Below are 19,342 nucleotides of genomic sequence, written 5' to 3'. Positions count from 1 at the left end.
TCTTATATTTCTGTGAAGCTTTCGCCAATGATTTCCTGACTTTCTTCCAATGCTGACGAAGCTGCTGGAGAGTTAACGCTACCGCTGGAACAGATGTTGAAGGTAGCCACTGGAAGTCAGGAACCCTAGGATGGAAGCCATAATTAATAAAGAAAGGTGTAGAAGAAGAAGATGAGTGGTACTGATTGTTATGACCAAATTCGGCCCATGGTAACACCTCGACCCTGTCATCCTGGGAGGATGAAACATGCAAACGTAAAAAAGTCTCTACATCTTGACTGACTCTCTCCGTTTGGCCGTTAGATTGCGGATGATAGGCTGTACTGAAGTTGAGTTGAAGTTTGAGAACTTTGCATAGGGCTCGCCAGAATTTTGCGACGAACTGTACCCCTCAATCTGAGACGATTTCTTCAGGTAGCATGTGGGTTTTGAAGATCTCCTTGATAAAAAGGTTCGCTAACTTTGGAGCTGAACCCACGAAGTGGTATGAAATGAGCCATATTAAAAAATCTATCTATGACCACCCATGTGGTGGTATAACCATCAGATGATGGAAGGTCGGTAATGAAGTCCATTGACAGATGAGTCCAAGGACCTTGCGGAATGGAGAGTGGCATCAATGGACCCACTGGAGCTAAATGGGAGGACTTATGTTGGGCACAATGAGGACAGGAAGCAATATATTCCTGAACATCTTTTTTCAGGGCAGGCCACCAGTACCTTCGAGACAGGAATTTGTAGGTCTTCTGAATCCCTGGATGACCAGAGAATTTGGAAACATGAGCCCAATGCAGAATTTCTTTCCTTGAGCTTGGCTTAACAAAGGATTTACATTGGGGAATTGAGGCTTGTACAGTTGTTGCAGCAAAAGCGAGAGGATCAATAATTGGACTTCCCTCATATGATTTGGATTCCTCCTCAGTCTCCCATGACCTAGACAGAGCATCTGCCTTACGATTTTTCACTCCAGGAGAAAAAGGCAATTTAAAATTAAATCTGGAAAAGAATAACGCCCATCTGGCTTGTCGAGGATTGAGACACTGAGCATTTTTCAAATAAAGCAAGTTCTTAGGATCGGTAATGATATTAATATGAGCTGCCCCCTCGAGTAGATACCGCCACTCCTCCAAGGCCATTTTAATAGCTAGCAGTTCTTGATCCCCAATAGCGTAGTTCTGTTCGGCTGGGGAAAATTTCTTAGAGAAGAAACCACATGGATGAAACTGTCCGTCAGTACCAGTCTGGGAAAGCACAGCCCCCACGCCAATATCAAAGGCGTCGACTTACAGAGTAAAAGGTAAACTGACATCTGGTTGGGCCAGAACTGGTACTGAAATTTACTTTTCTTTGAGCAGTGTAAAAGCTTTAGAAGCCTCGGGATCCCAATTGGAGGGTTTGGCACCCTTGCGAGTGAGAGCAGTTACATAGTTACATAGTAGGTAAGGCTGAAAAAAGACTTGCGTCCATCTAGTTCAACCTGGTATAGATATCCATTGCTGATTTGGTAGGTTCTGGTATTTTACAGACAAATTATATTTCTTATTTGTACCCATGGATGTTTTTCGCCAGTAAATGTTTGTCCAACTTTGCCTTGAATGCATTTAATGAGCCAGCCGTTACCACCTCTCTGGGAAGAGATTTCCAGAGTTTGACTGTTCTGACCGTAAAGAAATTCTTTCTACTAGCTGAATGAAATCTTTTTTCTTCTAATCTATACTCATGCCCTCACGTCCTAGATTCCTTTCTAGTAGAAAATAGGGTGTGTGACAGTTCCTTATATTGGCCCTTGATATACTTGTACATGTTGAGCATGTCCCCCCTTAAACGTCTCTTTTCTAATGTAAATAGTCCCAAATTGCTTAATCTCTCCCCGTAGCTTAAATTCTCCATTCCCCTAATAAGCTTTGTTGCTCGCCTTTGGACTTTTTCTAATTCTATGATGTCCTTTTTATAGTGTGGGGCCCAGAACTGTACTCCGTACTCTAGGTGAGGTCTCACCAATGCTTTATATAGTGGCATAATTACCCTTGAGTCCCTAGTTTCCATTCCCCTCTTAATACATGCCAGAATTTTGTTGGCCTTTATTGTAGCTACATTACAATGGGCACTACATCCTAGATTGCTGTCTATTTGGACTCCTAGATCCTTTTCAAGTATGGAATTACCCAGTTCCTCTCCGCTAAGGTTGTAACTTGCACACTGGTTGTGTCTCCAAAGGTGCATAACCTTACATTTATCTACATTGAACCTCATCTTCTATTTTTTTGCCCACTCATCTAGAATTGCAAGATCATTTTGAAGCATGGTGACATCTTCTGGTGATTTGATGACTTTGCTAAGTTTTGTATCGTCCGCAAAGATGGATACATTGCTGAGTAACCCTATCCCAATATCGTTAATAAAAATGTTAAACAAAATGGGCCCCAAAACCGAACCCTGGGGCACTCCACTTAGTACCGGTATCATATCTGATACGGCACCATTCACAACCACTCTTTGTTCTCTATTAGATAGCCAATTCCCTACCCATCTGCAGATATTTTCACCCAATCCTAGGTTCTCCATTTTATTAATCAATCTCTTGTGTGGGACAGTATCAAATGCTTTAGCGAAATCTAGGAAAATCACATCTACAGTTATTGGAGCTACAATAGTAGAGAAGCCTTTGATGAACTTTCTATAGTAGTTTGCGAATCCAAGGAATCTTTGGACCCCTCGGAGGGTGTGAGGACGAGGCCACATCTGGATTGCTTCAACTTTAGCTGGACTCATCTCCAGACCGGAGCCCGATACGATATACCCTAAGAAGGGTATGGATGAGACCTCAAAAATACATTTTTCTAATTTGCAGAAAAGAAGATTCTTCCTGAGGCGAGAAAGCACTTCCCTGACAACCTCTCAATGTTTCTGAAGACTATTGGCAAATATCAGGATATCGTCGGGGTAAACCACAACATGTTTTTACAGAAGATCTCGAAAAAGTTCATTCATGTAAGATTGAAAAACCGCTGGTGCATTACTCAGGCCAAAAGGCATAACAAGGTATTCATAATGTCCATCTCTGGTATTAAAAGCAGTCTTCCATTCATCTCCATCACGAATGTGAATAAGGTTGTAAGCCCCTCAGAGATCCAATTTGGAAAAGATGGTAGCCCCTTTGATACTGTCAAAAAGTTCTGTGATGAGTAGAAATGGATAACGGTTTTTGATGGTAATTTCATTTAACCCTCGATAATCGATGCAAGGTCGTAACCCTCCATCCTTTTTCTTGTCAAAAAAGAAGCCAGCTCCAGCAGAGGGGCGGATGAACCCTTTGGCTAGATTTTCCTGTATTTACTCAGACATAGCCTGTGTCTCAGGCAAAGACAAAGGGTAAGTGCGACCCCGAGGGGGGTTCTTTCCTGGTATTAGATCGATTGAACAGTCCCATGGATGATGAGGAGGTAGTTTGTCAGTATCTTTTTTGCAGAAAACATCAGAGAAGTCTTGATATGGAGTAGGTAACCCTTCTGGAATTTAAAGAGAGACTTGGCGTGAAGGTGCCATGGATTTGAGACATGACTTGGTACAAGTGGCACCCCAGGCTTGGACCTGGGACGTTACCCAATTGATACTGGGATTATGGGTACGTAACCAGGGGAGACCCAAAACGATTGGGTAGTAGGACTTGGGAATGACAAAGAACTGAATTTTTTCAACATGTAGCAGTCCGACTTGTAAAGTTAGTGGTTGAGTTTGCAGAGTGACAGTCTCACCTAGTATATGACTTCCGTCTACAGCGGTAAGATAAACCAGACGCTGGAGGGGGGTGGTAGGTAGACGCCAACGCTTGACAACATCAGTGGTGATGAAACTCTCTGCCGCTCCCGAGTCTAGGAGAGCCGGCAACTGTCTGAACTGATGATTGACTTGCAACGATACTTGAAGGATACAGTCTTTATTATTTGGAGAGGTGATAACAACCCCTAACCTGCGCTCTCTCTTACAGGTTAGGTTCTGGCGTTTCCCGGCTTCTTTGGACAGGAATCAACGGCGTGCTGAGGATCAGCATAATAGAGACAAAGACGTTCATCAGCACGATGTTTACGTTCAGCTGGAGTCAGTTTGAAGCGGTTAACCTGCATAGGTTCTTCCACTGGTGGTGATGAAGGTTTAGACACATGAAAAGATGGACTGGGAGTAGCTCAATTCCTTTCTTGAGTTCTCTCTCTGAGTCTAAGATCAATTTTTGTGTAGAGAGATCAGGTCCTCTAATCTGGAAGGCAAATCTCTTGCTGCAAGCTCATCTTTGATCTTGTCCAAGAGCCCATTCATGAAGGCCGCAAGAAAGGCCTCCTCATTCCAGGCCAATTCAGCTGCCAATATCTTGAATTGTATTAGATACTGTCCCACTGTTCTAGAACCTTGATGGAGGCGAAGGATCTCAGTTGCAGATGAACTGAGTCGGCCTGGTTCATCAAAGATGATTTTGAAGGTGAAAATAAAACGAGAGTAGTCAGCTAAGAGTGGATCTGCTTTTTTCCACAAAGGAGACGCCCAATTGAGAGCAGAACCGGAGAGGAGAGATATTACATAAGCCACTTTGGTTCAGTCCATAGGAAAATATGAAGATTGAAGTTCGAAGTGAATTTCACATTGATTAATAAAGTCTCTACAGCTGTGACTCCTGTCGTTGGAGATATGGGTCTGGGCGGTTGCGCCGGTGTGGTTGTTGACCCTTGGCCCTTTTGCAGTGTTGCTTGAATTGTATCCAGTCTTTTTGACAGACCTTGGAGGGCATGAATGACTTGCTCCTGAGTGGCATCCAGTTGATCCAGGCGGGCCACCAGTTGTTGTACTGGAGCAGTTCCTCGCTCCTGTCCTGATGCTGGATCCATGGAGTCAGTACAAACTGTCACGTTTCGTGAAGCACCAGCTGGAGTGTAACGGAGACTGGGTGCTTTGATGTAGGGCTGTTGCATGAACGACAGAAGGGAGTGAAGCAATTGGATAAATTAAAACCTTTTTTAATAAAGATACTGCGGTACAAGATATGAATGATGGCACAATGAATAACTGTAGATTTTGATAAATTGGAAGAAGTCAATAACATACAATACTTATTGAAGAGCTTTGAAGATGATTGATAAGTTGAATAATTGGATGATTGGGTGATTGAAAGAAGGATTGTATGATTGGATGAAAGATTGGAAGGTTAGATGATTGGATGAAGGATTGGATGATTGGTTGAAGGATTGGATGAAGGATTGGATGAAGATGAAGTCCAGTTGAATCTGTGCTGAGTAGGATCATAGCTGCAGAACCAGGGATGCGACCACAGATAATAACCGTCAGGATTGAAGCTAGAAGATGACACCCTTTGGGGATTAACCTTGTCCTGTCCTTATAGGCGGCAGAGGGTTCCGTGATGATATGGTAAAGCAGTAGACGATAAGCAGGGAGATTGGAGTAGACTTTCACCAGGAAGCATAAGAGAACTGTAGTGGGAACTACAGATAGCCAGGAGTACTGAATGATGTTAGCGGGTGGACACCATTGTACTGACTGCCGGTCTGGCCCGGCTAGTCAGTATTTGAAGGTTGAGCTGGGCGGTGATTGGCTGCGTGTATGACCTCACAGATTGGAGCCGCGCAGCATAGGCTGTAGTAACCAAGAAAATGGCCGCCGCCAAATGCGGCGACAAAAACCAGATGGCGGTGAGTGTACGCGGAGGCACTGCAGCCGGCGTTTCCAGGACTTACCTGGCACGGACCCATCATGGCGGCTCATGCCTCACGCCACCCAGAGCCTGCATGGCATAAGACTGCACACCACCGCTGTCACCTGGCGGTGACAGAGTGACGGAACGCAGATAGCCAGCATAGGAATCAGCAGCGAAGGTGAGCGCCAGGGCAGAGGGTAACCTATCAGAGGTCTGTGGGCTCGGGACAGCACAGAGAGCCAGGGTAGCTGACATGGTGGTCGTGACACAGTAGAATCTAGAATTACTTTGCAAAGGTGCGACCCATGCTGGGATGAGAAGGTTTGAGCCAACATAGGGGAGAGAGGCAAATGAAGGTAGCATTTGGGTCTTGAGGTGAAAGTGAGAGCGACTCCACTGATGGAGCAGCTCCAGCTGTAGTGGTTTGGAGTGAAACTGTCAAAATTCAACCATTTCGAAGCAGGACACTTGGTTTCCTAACACCCACATGCACAGATGAACCTAAACCCTGCTGTGTTTCAGAAATTACAAATCATCTCCCAGAGCTCTGTCCTCTTGTCTGCTGGTAGCTGGACCCTCTGCGCAGGGGTATCAAGCAATGATCAAAAATGAAGCACTGTTGTGGATGGGGTTATACTGTATTTCTGACAGTTTATTATTCATCTGTGGGAATGTAGCAGATCCTGTAAGAGGTAGAGATGAATTTGCAGATCCTTTGGAGACTGCACTAGCAGAAGGGAGTCATCCAGATAAGGTAGAACACAAGTTCCTTGTAGGTGAAGTTGGGCAGCCATCACCTTTGTGAAGACTCACTGCGCTGTGCACAGCCTTGAACTGGTAATGCCTGTCTCTCACCATAAAGCAAAGAAAATACTGGTGAACTTGACAAATTGGAATGTGGAGATAGGCGTCCTGAATGTCTAAATAAGCCATGAAGTCTCCCGGTTCCAGATTCTGAAGAATGGATTAAAGAGACTCCATTCTGAATTTGGGTACTCTCAGGAACAGGTTGAGCTGTCTCAGGTTAAGAATGCTGTGGAAAGATCGTTGCAGTCTGTAGAAGGGAAGAAATGGCGGACTGAAGGGCAGAAGCCTTGGTGTCATCTAGCAGACAGACCGGTGGTAACAAATTGAAACAGGGTTAGTTTAATAAAAAGAAAGGGCGTAGCCGAACAATACAATGGAATCTGTCTTCGAGGTCATTTATACAATGGCAAAGTCCAGGAACCAACCACCCACCCTGGAGACCCCCAGGATTGGACTTCCCGCATGAGAAAAAAAGCTTGCCATCCTTCTAAGGGGAATGACTGCGACCAGACCAAGCTTGATGAGGTTTTAATTTCTGTGTTTTCGGGGAGGAGAACTGGAGCCTTTAGGAATACTTGCTTCTAACCCTGCCCTGAGCTTTTAAAGACAGAAAGGAATGTCGTCTGGCTTTGGCAGGTCCTCTATCTGTGAGGCTAGGGAAGAGGTTTATGGGAAACAGAGGTTATTAGGGCCTATTGCAGGAATTCAGAAACCTGAACAAACTCCTGCATGGACTGGGATGCACCTTGAAGTCAAGGAGGTTCCAGCCGGTATACAGTCAACAGTATCTAGGTCGACACCTAAAAATGGTCAACAAACATCTGGTAAACATTGACCAAAGGTCCACACAAGCAAAATGTCAACATGAAAATGATCGACACAGGAAAGAATCAACATGAGTTTTTCCACAGTTTTTGCTGTCTATATCGACATGTACACTGTATATGGACATGGACACCCTCCCCGATACTGAGGGAAATCCCAGTGATGTCAGTCACTGAGACTCCCTCAACCAATCAGCTCAGCCCTTATTGGATGTAGCCATTTCCAGTGGTATCCAATGCGGTTCCTCAAGTCCGGGGGTCGGGCAACACCGATATTTTAAAAGGGAAAATGATGACCCAGCGAATTTTAGACCTGTGAGCTTAACGACAATCGTAGGGAGATTATTTGAGAGAATTTTAAGAGATATATCCAAGATGACCTAGAAATGAATAATATAATTACTAGTCATCAACATGGGCCTGTAAAGAATCGTTCATGCCAAACTAACCTAAGTTATTTGAGGACATTAGCAGACATCTAGACATTGGCAATGCTGTAGAGGAGGGATTCCTGGATTTTGCAAAGGCACATACAAAGCGGGTTAAAAAAAATGGAGGATTTGGGACTAGGGGTTAAAATTTGTAGCTGGGTAAGAATCTGGCTGCACGATACAGAACAGAGGGTGGTGGTAAACGGTGCATTATCTAGTTGGAGACCAGTACTAAGTGCAGTACCACAGGGCTCAGTGTTAGAGCCTCTTCTATTCATTAATGATCAGTCCTCAGGACCCCAGGTGCAGCTAATTATTTCACTAGTGAATCTGTGAGGACACCTGCAAAACATGCATTGTGTGGGGTCCTGAGGACCACCTTTGAGAACCTGTGATATAGAAGATGTGATACTAAGCAGAATCTCAATTTTTGCAGATAAAACAAAAATGTGCCGGGTGGTTACAATGGTTGAGAAGGTCAACATTCTACAGAGGGACTTAGATAAACTTCATGAATGGACTGATGAATGGAAAATGAGGTACAATGTAGATAAATGTAAGGTGATGCATCTCGGAGGCATAACCAGGGTGCGACTTATACAAACGGAGGAGAATTGGGCAAATCAGAATTGGAAAAGGTCCAAGGAGCCCAAATTGAAAACAAACTAGGGTACAGTGCTCAGTGACATGGTGCAGCCACCAAGGCCAACAGGATACCAGCCTGTATAAGAAAGGGCATGGAAACAGAAGACAATGTAATTATACCTCTGTACAGGGCACTGGTTAGACCTCCCCCGGAATTTGGAGTGCAATTCTGGGCCCCACACTAGAAAAAAAAAGACATTCTGGAACTGGAAAAAGTCCAGAGAAGAGCAAACAAGCTAATAAAATGGAAAGAGTCCTTAAGCTATGAGGACAGACTGGCTAAATTAGAAATGATTACCCTAGAAAAGGTGAGACATGCTTAACATATACACATATATCAGGGGGGCAATATTGTAAACTATCAGGCAACCTCTTTACCCTGAGGTTGGAAACTAGGACACGTGGGCATGCACTCAGACTAGAGAAGATTCCGTACCCTTAGAAGGAAAGGGTTATTTACGGTCAGGGCAGGTGAAGGTATGGACACTCTTCCAGGAAAGGTGGTGATGGCAGACACATTGAACACATTTAAAAGAAGGTTGAATAAACATCTACTGGAACAGAACATCCAAAGGTACAAATAAGCACTATTCAGCCATAGTTGGAACGGGATGCAGTCAATTTCCCGGCGTTCAGAATCCCGGCGCTGGAATCCCGACCGCCGAAATCCCGAAACTTTCTCCCTCCGTGGGTGTCCACGACACCCATAGAGGGAGAATAAATTAGCGTGTCGAGCGTAGCGAGGCACCGGGCTCGCTGTGCTGCGCAGGGGGGGGTCGCTCCACGTCCCCCCCTTGTCGGGATTTCAGCGGTCGGGATTCCATCGTCGGGATTTTGAACGCCGGGATTCGATACCGAATCCATTGGAACAGATGGTAATACTGAAATAGGGATATCACAATTAGTCCATACCACCTAACAGCTCCTGTATAAGGATGAACTGGATAGATACAATTCTTTTTTCAACCTCTACTACTATGTTACTATGTAGTACGACAGCACAACCCAGTGTTGTTATTATTTTACGCCAAAAAATAAACACGGCACCTATCTCCTAGGAGGACCGGGGACAGCCCCGGGCTTCAGCCCTAGATGGGTGAAGCCTGGAGGGAAGCCCTTTATTGGGGTAGTCCCCACTCCCACAGGGACCTTGTCCACAAGGTGATGCTTTGGCAGGAGGAGCTTATGTAAAAAGTGCCATCACTCTGTTGGCTGTTGGTGCCCAGTGCTGGACCCCTACTCTTTTTGTCCCCCCATATTTTCGGAAGCAGTAATTTGTCAAGAAACTTGTGCTAATTTCTTAAATACGGTGGGACCTCATCACTTTGGTCCCTCATATTTAGGAACCCAAAACCGACCGAAAGAGCATGGGGCAGGTTATACTCAAGGGGGAACCCCATGCCATTTATTTTTATTTTTAAACAGTTTTTTTTACAAAAGCATGGCCTCACTGATCTCTGCATGGTTCCATCAAACTTGCATGCCGGAAGCAGGCCTATTTTACTGGTGATTTTTGGTAATGTTTAGGCTGGGATTTGAGAAATTTACAATTACAATTGCGATTACCATCTGGATGCAATTTTTGAAGTAAGATTTTTTTGGTCACAGCAAAACGTGGAATTTTTACGGCAAATCTCTCACTATTACATATGTGATTTGCGGTAAATGCGCAATTTTGGAAATTTTTGACCAAAAAAGGGGATTTTAGTAAGAACTTACCATTCGAACCCCTTTCTCTGAGTCCATCCTGGTGACACAGCTAACTATGGAATGTAGGAGAGTCCGCAGGATCAAGGCACCTATGATGACTTTTTTGAGAGGCAGGCTCCTCCCTTCTGCATCCCAGAATTCCTCAGCTCAACTTCTAAAGCACACTAGGATACATTACTCAGCACAACGCCTGAACATATTAATATGCACATTCAAACAACAACCAAATAACATGATAAAAATGAGCGTAAGGAAGGGATCGCTGTGTCACCGGGATGGACTCAGAGAAAGGGGTTTGAACGGTAAGTTATTACAATAATCCCCTTTTCTCGGTTGTCCATCCTGGTCACACAGCTAACCATGGAAAGTTCAAGAACCGGTCCTTTGGGAAGGTACGCTCAGGTTTGCAGTACTCATCACTGCTTGCCCAAATTAAGCGTCCTCTGACGCAAATTCATGGAACCTGTAGAATTTGGTAAAGGTGTGAACAGAGGACCAGGTGGCAGCCCTGCACAACTGCTCCGCTGTAGCCCGTCACGGCCCAAAAGGAAGCAACTGACCTGGTGGTATGGGCATTAATCCTGGAGGGAATTGGTCTGCGTACCTTATTGTAGGCAAAGGCAATGACTGACCTTAACCATCTGGCAATGGTCTGCTTAGAAGCAGGCCATACTCTCTTATGTATGTCATATACCTAGAGGTGTGCACCTTCTGACGTTCACACCACCTGATATAGGTTTTCCAAACCCTGTGATAATTTGCTGCTGACACAAGCTTGCGAGCCCTGACCATAGTTTGGATCACATCAGAGAAACCTTTCTTCCTTAATAAAGAGGTTTCAAAAGCCAGGCCGTCAAATTGAGATGAACTAGGTCCAGGTGTAGAAACGGTCCTTGTTTAAGTAGGTCTGGCCGAAGAGAAAGATGCCAGGATTCCGTTGACAACCTCAGTATGTCTGAATACTAAGACCTCCTGGGCCAATCCGGGGCTATCAGTATGACTTGTACCTCCTGCGTCCTCACGCTTTTTAGAACCTGAGCAATCATAGAAAATGGAGGGAACACATAGGCGAGAGTGGAATGCCACGGAACTGTCATGGCAACTACTGCCCATGCGGTTGGATCCATGGTCCGAGAGCAGAACCTGGTTACCTGACAGTTGTGTCTGGACGCCATCAAGTCTATCTCTGGGTGCCCCTAGAGAGTTACTATTTCCTGAAAATCCTCCTGATGTAACGCCCATTCTCCTTCCAGCAGCTCTGCCCTGCTGAGAAAGACCGCTTCCACATTCCGGTTACCCGGAATGAACACAGCTGACCGAGTAGGAATGTTCATTGAAATATCCGCAATACTTCCTGCATAGCCATCCTGCTGCAGGTACCGCCCTGATGACTCAGGTGAGCCACAGCCGTGGCACTGTCCGACTGTATGTCTACAGGTGATCCCTTCAGGAGATCCTCTGCCTGCAGAAGGGTGTTCCAAACTGCCGGGAGCTCCAAGATGTTGATCGGAAGTCTGGATTCTTCCTTGGAACACAGACCCTGTAACCTTAGGTGCAGGACCACCGCCCCCAGCCCCTGAGACTGGCATTGGTCGTGTCAACCAGCCAATCCCACGAGCGAAGGGAACGCCCCATCTGCAGGGACTCCAGATCTGTCCACCAGATCAAGGAATTCCTCCTGAGACAGTAACAGCTTTTCCTGTTTAGTAGTCTTCGGATTCCCCGACCAACAGGACAGAATGTTCCACTGAAAGGTCCTTGAGTGAAACCTCGCAAACTGCAGCGTTCCAAAGTTGCCACCATCTTGCCTAACAGCTTCACACCCTGCCATATTGATGGATTTGGTGACTGGAGAATCAACCGGACTAACTGGCGAATGTCCACCGCCTTGGACTCTGGCTGAAATACACAATGTAAATGTGTATCCAGAATCACACCCAAAAACTGAAATCTCTGAGTGGGTGTTAAATGAGACTTCGGGAGATTTAACAACCACCCATGGTCTCGAAGTAACTGTGTTGTAATGGTCAGATGTTCCTGCAACTTCTCTGCTGACTCCGCCTTGAACAGAAGGCCGTCCAAGTATGGGATAATCACTATTCCCTTTAACCGGAGAGCCGCTGCCATTGCAGCCATCACTTTTGTGAAGACTCTCGGTGCTGTGGCCAGTCCAAAAGGTAGGGCCTGGAACTGTAGATGAGTTTCTCCTATTGCAAAACACAGGACTGATGTTCCCTGCAGATCGGCACATGAAGGTAAGCATCCTGGATGTCCACCAATGCTAGAAATTCTCCTGACTCTGATTAAAAGCACTGATCAGAGAGCTTCCATCCAAAAATGATCCACCCACAGGTGTAGGTTTAAAGACTTCAAATTTAGAATAGGTCTGAAGGACCAATCTGGTTTGGGGACCAAGAAAATAATGGAATAAAATACCTTCTTCCTTAGGTACCGGGACCACCACTCCCTTCTCGAGAAGTGACGTTGCTGCCTGCAAGAGGGCTTTCTGCAAGTGAGCCTCCCTAGACAGAGGTGTTGGGAGAAATCTCTTTGGGGGGCACCCCTGAGATTTATCCTGTAACCCTGAGATATAATGGGGACAACCCAAGGGTCCAGGGTGGAGATGTTCCACATATCCTGAAACTGTAGGAGGCGACCCCCCACTATGATCCCAGAACGGGGAGTCTCCGCCCCGTCATGCTGAGGATTTATCCTCACTCTTGGAAGGCTGTTTCTTAGCAAAGGCCCGAAACGGGATCTGGGTGCCCTCCCCTTGCTTGATGGGAACTTTCCTCGTCCTGCCTGTCCTCTATTGGATGCGCCCCCTTGAAAGGAGGAGCCCATTTCATCATGACCTTGGATACTTAAGCAGAGGCAATAGGGCGTAAAGTAAAACCCACCCCCTCAAACACAGCCTTAAGGCAGCCTTCAATCTTCTGGTCTACAGGGTCCTTAAATGCAGCACCCCCTTGAACCAGTAAAGCCATGGATTTAGACAGCCTGGCCACAGACGCATCCACCAGAGGGGTCTTTTCCCATAATTGTACATGTTCCTCTGGCATTGGAGCCTCTTATCAGGAGTCTTCCATGCTTCTCTCAGTAAAGCTGTCATGCCCTCATCTGAGAGGAAGGTAACTGTATCTCTGAATACACAATGAGCTGGCACTTTATCCTCATGCGAGAGAATTAGCGTCTGCTTAAATGCAAGAATCAAATCCTCAATACCAGGGACAGAAGATTCAACTTCTTCACTCTGATCCCAAAAGTCATCCTTCAGCACACCCACCTTCCTCATCAGAATCTAAATTCAACAACAGGGGAGGTGTAGATAAGGGGTGTCTAGGAGAAGTAACCTCAGAGGTCTTGGCAAGTTGTTACATAAATGCATTCAGGTACTTGTTTCCTAGCACAGCGCCCCCCGATGTCCATCGTAGGGCATCTATTCGCATCGCATGCCATATAGCCACATACGATGCATGCGATGCGATGCATTTTTTAATTGTACAAGCACCCTGATGGGTGCTTACAATGTTAAATGCACCCCCACTATCAATGCAAACCTGAACCGCAAACCCGAAGCGGCGGTACGCGTCCTCCAACCTTTTCATACCCCCACTATCCACGTCACATGGAGTTGACCTTAGTTAGTGTGGCGAGCCACCGAGCCCGAAGAGTGGCGAGTGCAGCGAGCCCCGCGAGGGGACGCGTATTACTTTACATGTATTCCGTGTCCGCTCGCCACGCTTCGGGCTCGGTGGCTCGCTGCGCTCACCACACTATCTAGAATCAACTCCACGCTGACGCAAATAGTGGGGGTATGAAAAGGTCGGAGGACACGTACCGCCGCCGCTCGCCACGCTTCGGGTTGGCGTTGATCCTGGGGGTGGCGTTGACAATGGGGGGCTATTTAACATCAGGGTGCTTGTAGAATCAAAAATCGTATACCATTGCATCCTATGCCATTGTATTGTATTTTATTGTACAATATCGCGTCGCATCGCATACTATATTTGGTGTTATGGTATGCGATGGGCGCCATGCTAGGAAACAAGTACCGCCATTCATCTTATGAACACTCTGCGCAGTGTCCTGCATCACCTGCAGTAAAGCTGGGTCCCCCTGAGATGTAGAAAGAGAGCCCACAGACGGTTGAGAGGAGGAAAAAGGGCCAGGGGATTTTACAAGATCCCGCCTATCTAAAGCCTGCACCAAAGCATTCATAGATCTCCCCAAGGCAGCCGCCCACGCAGGTTCAGGCTGCTCAGACCTCTGGGCTTGAGCCCCACTGGGCACAGACTCACATGACGGGCACAAATCCCCCTGATCCATCTGTTCAATTGTTAATTTAACATCACAAAATCTGCAGTTAATTAACATGGCAGGCGCTCCCTCCCAGGGCGATTGCACAGAATAATGTAGCAGTGTACTTACCTGTCTGCGCTGCTGCAATGGTCGCTCAGTGGTCACCAGGAAAAGCGCCGTCCAGGAGAAACTTTCACTCTGATCTGCAGTGTAAATCCTCCTTCAACTCCGCAGTGTGGACAGAAGGATTCAGTATGGAATCCCGGCGGTCAAAATCCCGGCGCCAGAATCCCGACCGCCAAAATCCTGACAGGGGGGCATGAATTGCCCCACCCCTTGCGGGCACGGTGCCTCGCTACGCTTTGCACGCTAATTTATTCTCCCTCTATGGGTGTCGTGGACACCCACGGAGGGAGAAAATAGGAATTTGGTTCTCACCGTTAATTCCCTTTCTCCGAATCCATAGGGGACACTGAAGTCACTACGCTGGGGGATAGAGTGGTGCATTGGAGGAGTCGGCACTTTAAGAAATTGAAGTGTGGCATGGCTCCTCCCCCTCTATCCTCCCCTCAGACCCCGGTCTTAGTTAACTGTGCCCGAGAGGAGAAAAGAGACCAGGGAATCTCTGACAGAGAGAGAGAGAGAGAGAGAGAGTAAAGAACAGCAAAAGTAACATTAGTATAACTGTAAAACTGTAAACTGCAGACAATCGCATGCACAGCAAACAACACATGCGAGCTGAACACACCCATACCCAAAAAAGCACAGCGCCGGGAGGGTGTTCAGTGTCCCCTATGGATTCGGAGAAAGGGAATTAATGCGAAGCTCCAAATTCCTATTTTCTCCTTCATCCAAGGGGACACTGAAGTCACTACGCTGGGGACGTCCCAAAGCCATCCCCACGGGTGGGAAGGTGCTGGGCATCCCGCAGCACACCACGGCCAAAATTTGAAGAAGAAGCCGCAAAGGTATATTTGATAAATGGGTACTTATGTAGTAACTGGGCTGCCGATTTTGAAATCGGGTCCATCGCATCGCATCGCACCCGACCATATCGCATGCGATGCGATGCGATGGACCCGATTTTTCCATAGGACTGAGTCCATTTCAACATGGCATTCAATGGGAAAAGGGGTCCTTTTCATACCCCTACTATCCAAGTGGGCATGGAGTTGGATATAAACCTGTGGCGAGCGTAGCGAGCCACCGAGCCCGAAGCGAGGGGACACAGAATACCGTTCGCTCGCCACGCTTCGGGCTCGGTGGCTCGCTACGCTCGCCACAGGTTTATATCCAACTCCATGCCCACTTGGATAGTAGGGGTATGAAAAGGACCCCTTTTTCTTATTGAATTCCATGTTAAAATGGACTCAGTCCATTTTAACATTGAATCCTATGGAAAAATCGGGTCATCGCATCGCATCGCATGCGATATGGTCGTATGCGATGCGATGCGATATCGCATCGCATCTGATTGTATGCCTTAACTTAAGGCATACAATCAAAAAAATCGGCAGCCCAGATACTACATAAGTACCGATAAATGTATTAGGACCAGACCACGTCGTTGCTCTACACAACTTAGACAGAGACCTCTAGCTGCTGCCCAAGATGGTCCCACTGAACGTGTGGAGTGGGCCGAAACTTTAGAGGGCGGAACCTGAGCCGCCTGCACATATGCCTGCTTTATGGCCAGCCCCTTTTGGCAGTAGCATACAGAACGAACAGTGAATCAGACTTCCGGATCTCCTTGGTTCTGTTCACATAAACCTGTAAAGTGTGAACAACATCCAGTGATTTTGAATCACCCGTCAGTACCGGAACAACAATAGGTTGGTTAAAGTGATACGCCGACACAACCTTTGGAAGGTAATCCATTCTGGTCCGAAGTTCAGCCCTATCCTGGTGAAACACCAGATAAGGGGACCTGCACGACAAGGCACTAAGATCAGACACCCTTCGTGCCGAGGCAAGAGCCAGAAGCATAATCGTCTTCCACGTGAGAAGACAGAGATCAATGGAGTCCAATGGTTCAAAAACACTGGACTTGAGATAATCCAACACCAGAGGTAAATTCCAAGGCTCCTCTGGGGCCCGAACCGGTGGCTGGAGCCGGAGGACTCCGTTAAAGAATGTCTGGACCTCTGGAATGACTGCCAAGTGACGGTGAAAAAATATTGACAAAGCTGACACTTGTACTTTAAGCGAGCCCAGCCGGAGGCCCGCCTTAAACCCCACCTGTAGTAAACGGAGCAACCGTGAAAGACAGAAGATGTGGGTAATTTATGGCGTTCACAAAACACCACATAAGCCTTCCAAATTTGGTAGTAATTTTGCGAAGTGACCTCCTTCCGGGCTCTGAGCATTGTTGGAATTACCGATTTTGGGATACCACGTCTGCTCAACAGCGCGGCTTCAATAGCCACGCCGTCAAAGGCAGCCGTGGTAAGCCTTGGTAGACGAATGGCCCCTGCAGTAGAAGATCGTCCCTTGGAGGAAGCTGCCAAGGTCGGTCTGTCAGGAGCCCCTGTAGATCGGCGTACCATGGACGACGAGGCCAATTCGGTGCCACCAGTATGACTGTTGCTGATTCCCTCCTGATCCGTTTGAGTACACGCGGCAGCAACGGAAACGGTGGGAATATGTAAATTAGGGAGTAATTCCAAGCCGCGGTTAGGGCATCCGTTGCCACTGCCGCTGGATCCCGTGACCTGGAGCAATACCGGGGCACCTTGCAGTTGTGTTTTGATGCCATCATGTCTATGAGGGGCATCCCCCAACGGTTGACAATCTGTGAAAAGACCTCCGGGTGTAGGGCCCATTCCCCTGGGTGGACATCCTGGCGGCTTAAGTAATCCGCCTCCCAGTTGTCCACCCCTGGTATGAACACTGCTGAGAAGGCCAGGGCCTGCCGTTCCACCCACTGGAGAATTGGGCGTACTTCCTGCATAGCTTTGCGACTGTGGGTACCACCTTGGCGGTTGACATATGCCACAGCCGTGACATTGTCCGATTGGATCCTTACAGCTCTCCCCGCAGCAGAAGCTCCAGGATATTTATCGGGAGCTTCGCCTCCTGAGGAGACCAACGCCTTTGGAAGTGATGTTCCATCACCACTGCCCCCCAGCCGCTGAGGCTGGCATCCGTGGTGACTATGGTCCATTCCCAAACCCCGAACCGGCGGCCCTCCAACAGGTTTGGTGTATGGAGCCACCATTGCAGAGAAAGACGACTGCATGGCGACAGGATGATTCGCCTGTGCATGTGCACATGTGAACCGGACCACTGTTTCAGCAGATCCAGTTGGAATGTCCAGGAGTGGAAGCGGCCAAAGGGAAGTGCCTCGAAGGAGGAGACCATCTTGCCTAACAAGCGGATGCACAGATGTACTGACACTCTGTGAGGACTGAGGACCTGTCTGGCCAAATCCTGAAGAGAATGAATCTTCTCCAATGGAAGGAAGATTTTCTGTAGAGACGTGTCCATGATAAGCCCCAAGAAGAGAATCTGTCGGACGGAGTCAGCTGGGACTTTTTGTAATTCAGAACCCACCCATGTTGCAGTAACACTTGACAACAAACATGAATGTTCTGAAGAAGTACCTCCTTGGACGGTCCCTTGATCAAAAGATCGTCCAAGTACGGGACCACATTTACCCCCTTCGTGTGTAGTAAGGAAATCATCACCGCCATGATTTTTGTGAAGAGGCGCGGGGCGGATGCCAGGCCAAATGGCATTGCCCGTAACTGGAAGTGATCTTCCTTGATAACAAAGCGAAGGAACTGTTGGTGATTTCGTGTATTGGGACATGTAAATAGGCATCTTTTATGTCTAAAGAGGCCAAAAATTCCATTGGTTCCAGACCGGCCACTACTGATCTTAGCGATTCCATCTTAAAACTTGTGGTAGGTTATGTACCTGTTCAATGTCTTTAAATTTAAAGTTGGGCGCACAGTCCCGTCTGGCTTTGGCACCAGAAAAAGAGGTGAATAGAAGTCTTCTGTGTGGTTGGCTGCTGGGACCGGCATTATGACCCGAGCTGCCAAAAGTTTTTGTATGGCCTGTATCAGTAGTAATCGGTCCTTTTCGACATGGGGGAGACCTGTCGTGAAAAACTGACGAGGAGGTCTGCAAGAAAACTCCAGCTTGTAACCCTCTGTCACAATTGACAGAACCCATTGGTCTGTACATGCCATAATCCAGTGGTGATGAAAAACCGGCAACCACCCCCCCCCCCTCCTCTGGGGTCCCCCAGATAAGATGGGAGACAGTCATGCTGCAGGCTTTTCTGGTTGCTTAGGGTCAGTGCGGCGGGCTCCCGCTGTTGAGGTAGTGGCCGCGCCTCCGAACCCTCTGCCTCGGGAAGAGGCAAAGGCCCCTCTAGGATTTCCCCTAAACTTTGGTGCTCCACGAAAGGAATGGAAGGAGGGGCCTTGATAAGGTTTTTAGGAGGTGGAGCTGAGGTGGGCAAGAAGGTGGACTTGCCCCACGTGGCCTGAGCAATCAGCTTGTCCAGCTCTGGGCCAAATAGTACATCACCTGTAAAAGGCAGACCTTCAACAGCCTTTTTTATGTCTGCCTCCGCCTGCCACGATGTGAGCCACAAGGAACACCTAGCTGTGACGGACAAGGCGGAAACTCTAGCCACCAAGGCTGCGGAATCTCTAGCGGCTTCTCCTATGTACGCGGCAGATTCGCGCATATTAGCCGCCAGCAAAGCCAAGTCTTCTATGGGCCTTTGTTCCTCTATGCCTGTTCCTCTATGCCTTTAGCTAATTCCTCAGCCCAAGTTTACATGGCCCTGCTCACCCAAGAAATGGCTAAAACAGGGCGTAGGGTGACCCCAGCGGTGGTAAAGATATGTTTTAACCCCGCTTCTAGACGTCTATCAGGAGCATCTTTAAGTGCAACAGCCCCTGGAA

At 47.4% G+C, this 19,342-nt stretch overlaps 4 protein-coding genes across 4 annotated transcripts in view; 2 read left to right on the top strand and 2 right to left on the bottom strand.

Annotated features, from left to right (window-relative positions):
• Window positions 1-19,342, top strand: part of LOC146007459 (uncharacterized) — a 606,258-nt gene that overhangs the window by 74,010 nt on the left and 512,906 nt on the right. The window lies entirely within an intron of this gene.
• LOC146009548 (uncharacterized) overlaps window positions 1-19,342 on the bottom strand; it is a 613,273-nt gene that overhangs the window by 412,872 nt on the left and 181,059 nt on the right.
• LOC146007461 (uncharacterized) overlaps window positions 1-19,342 on the top strand; it is a 450,549-nt gene that overhangs the window by 397,243 nt on the left and 33,964 nt on the right. The window lies entirely within an intron of this gene.
• The window catches only part of LOC146007460 (uncharacterized), a 38,736-nt gene that overhangs the window by 9,861 nt on the left and 9,533 nt on the right, over window positions 1-19,342 (bottom strand). The gene's annotated exons all lie outside the window — the stretch shown is intronic.

This window comes from Crinia signifera, chromosome 6 (assembly GCF_055691185.1).
Source record: "Crinia signifera chromosome 6, ASM5569118v1, whole genome shotgun sequence".
Taxonomy (NCBI): domain Eukaryota; kingdom Metazoa; phylum Chordata; class Amphibia; order Anura; family Myobatrachidae; genus Crinia; species Crinia signifera.
The sequence above is the reverse complement of the archived record's forward strand: the minus strand, read 5'-3'. Positions and strand labels throughout refer to the sequence as shown.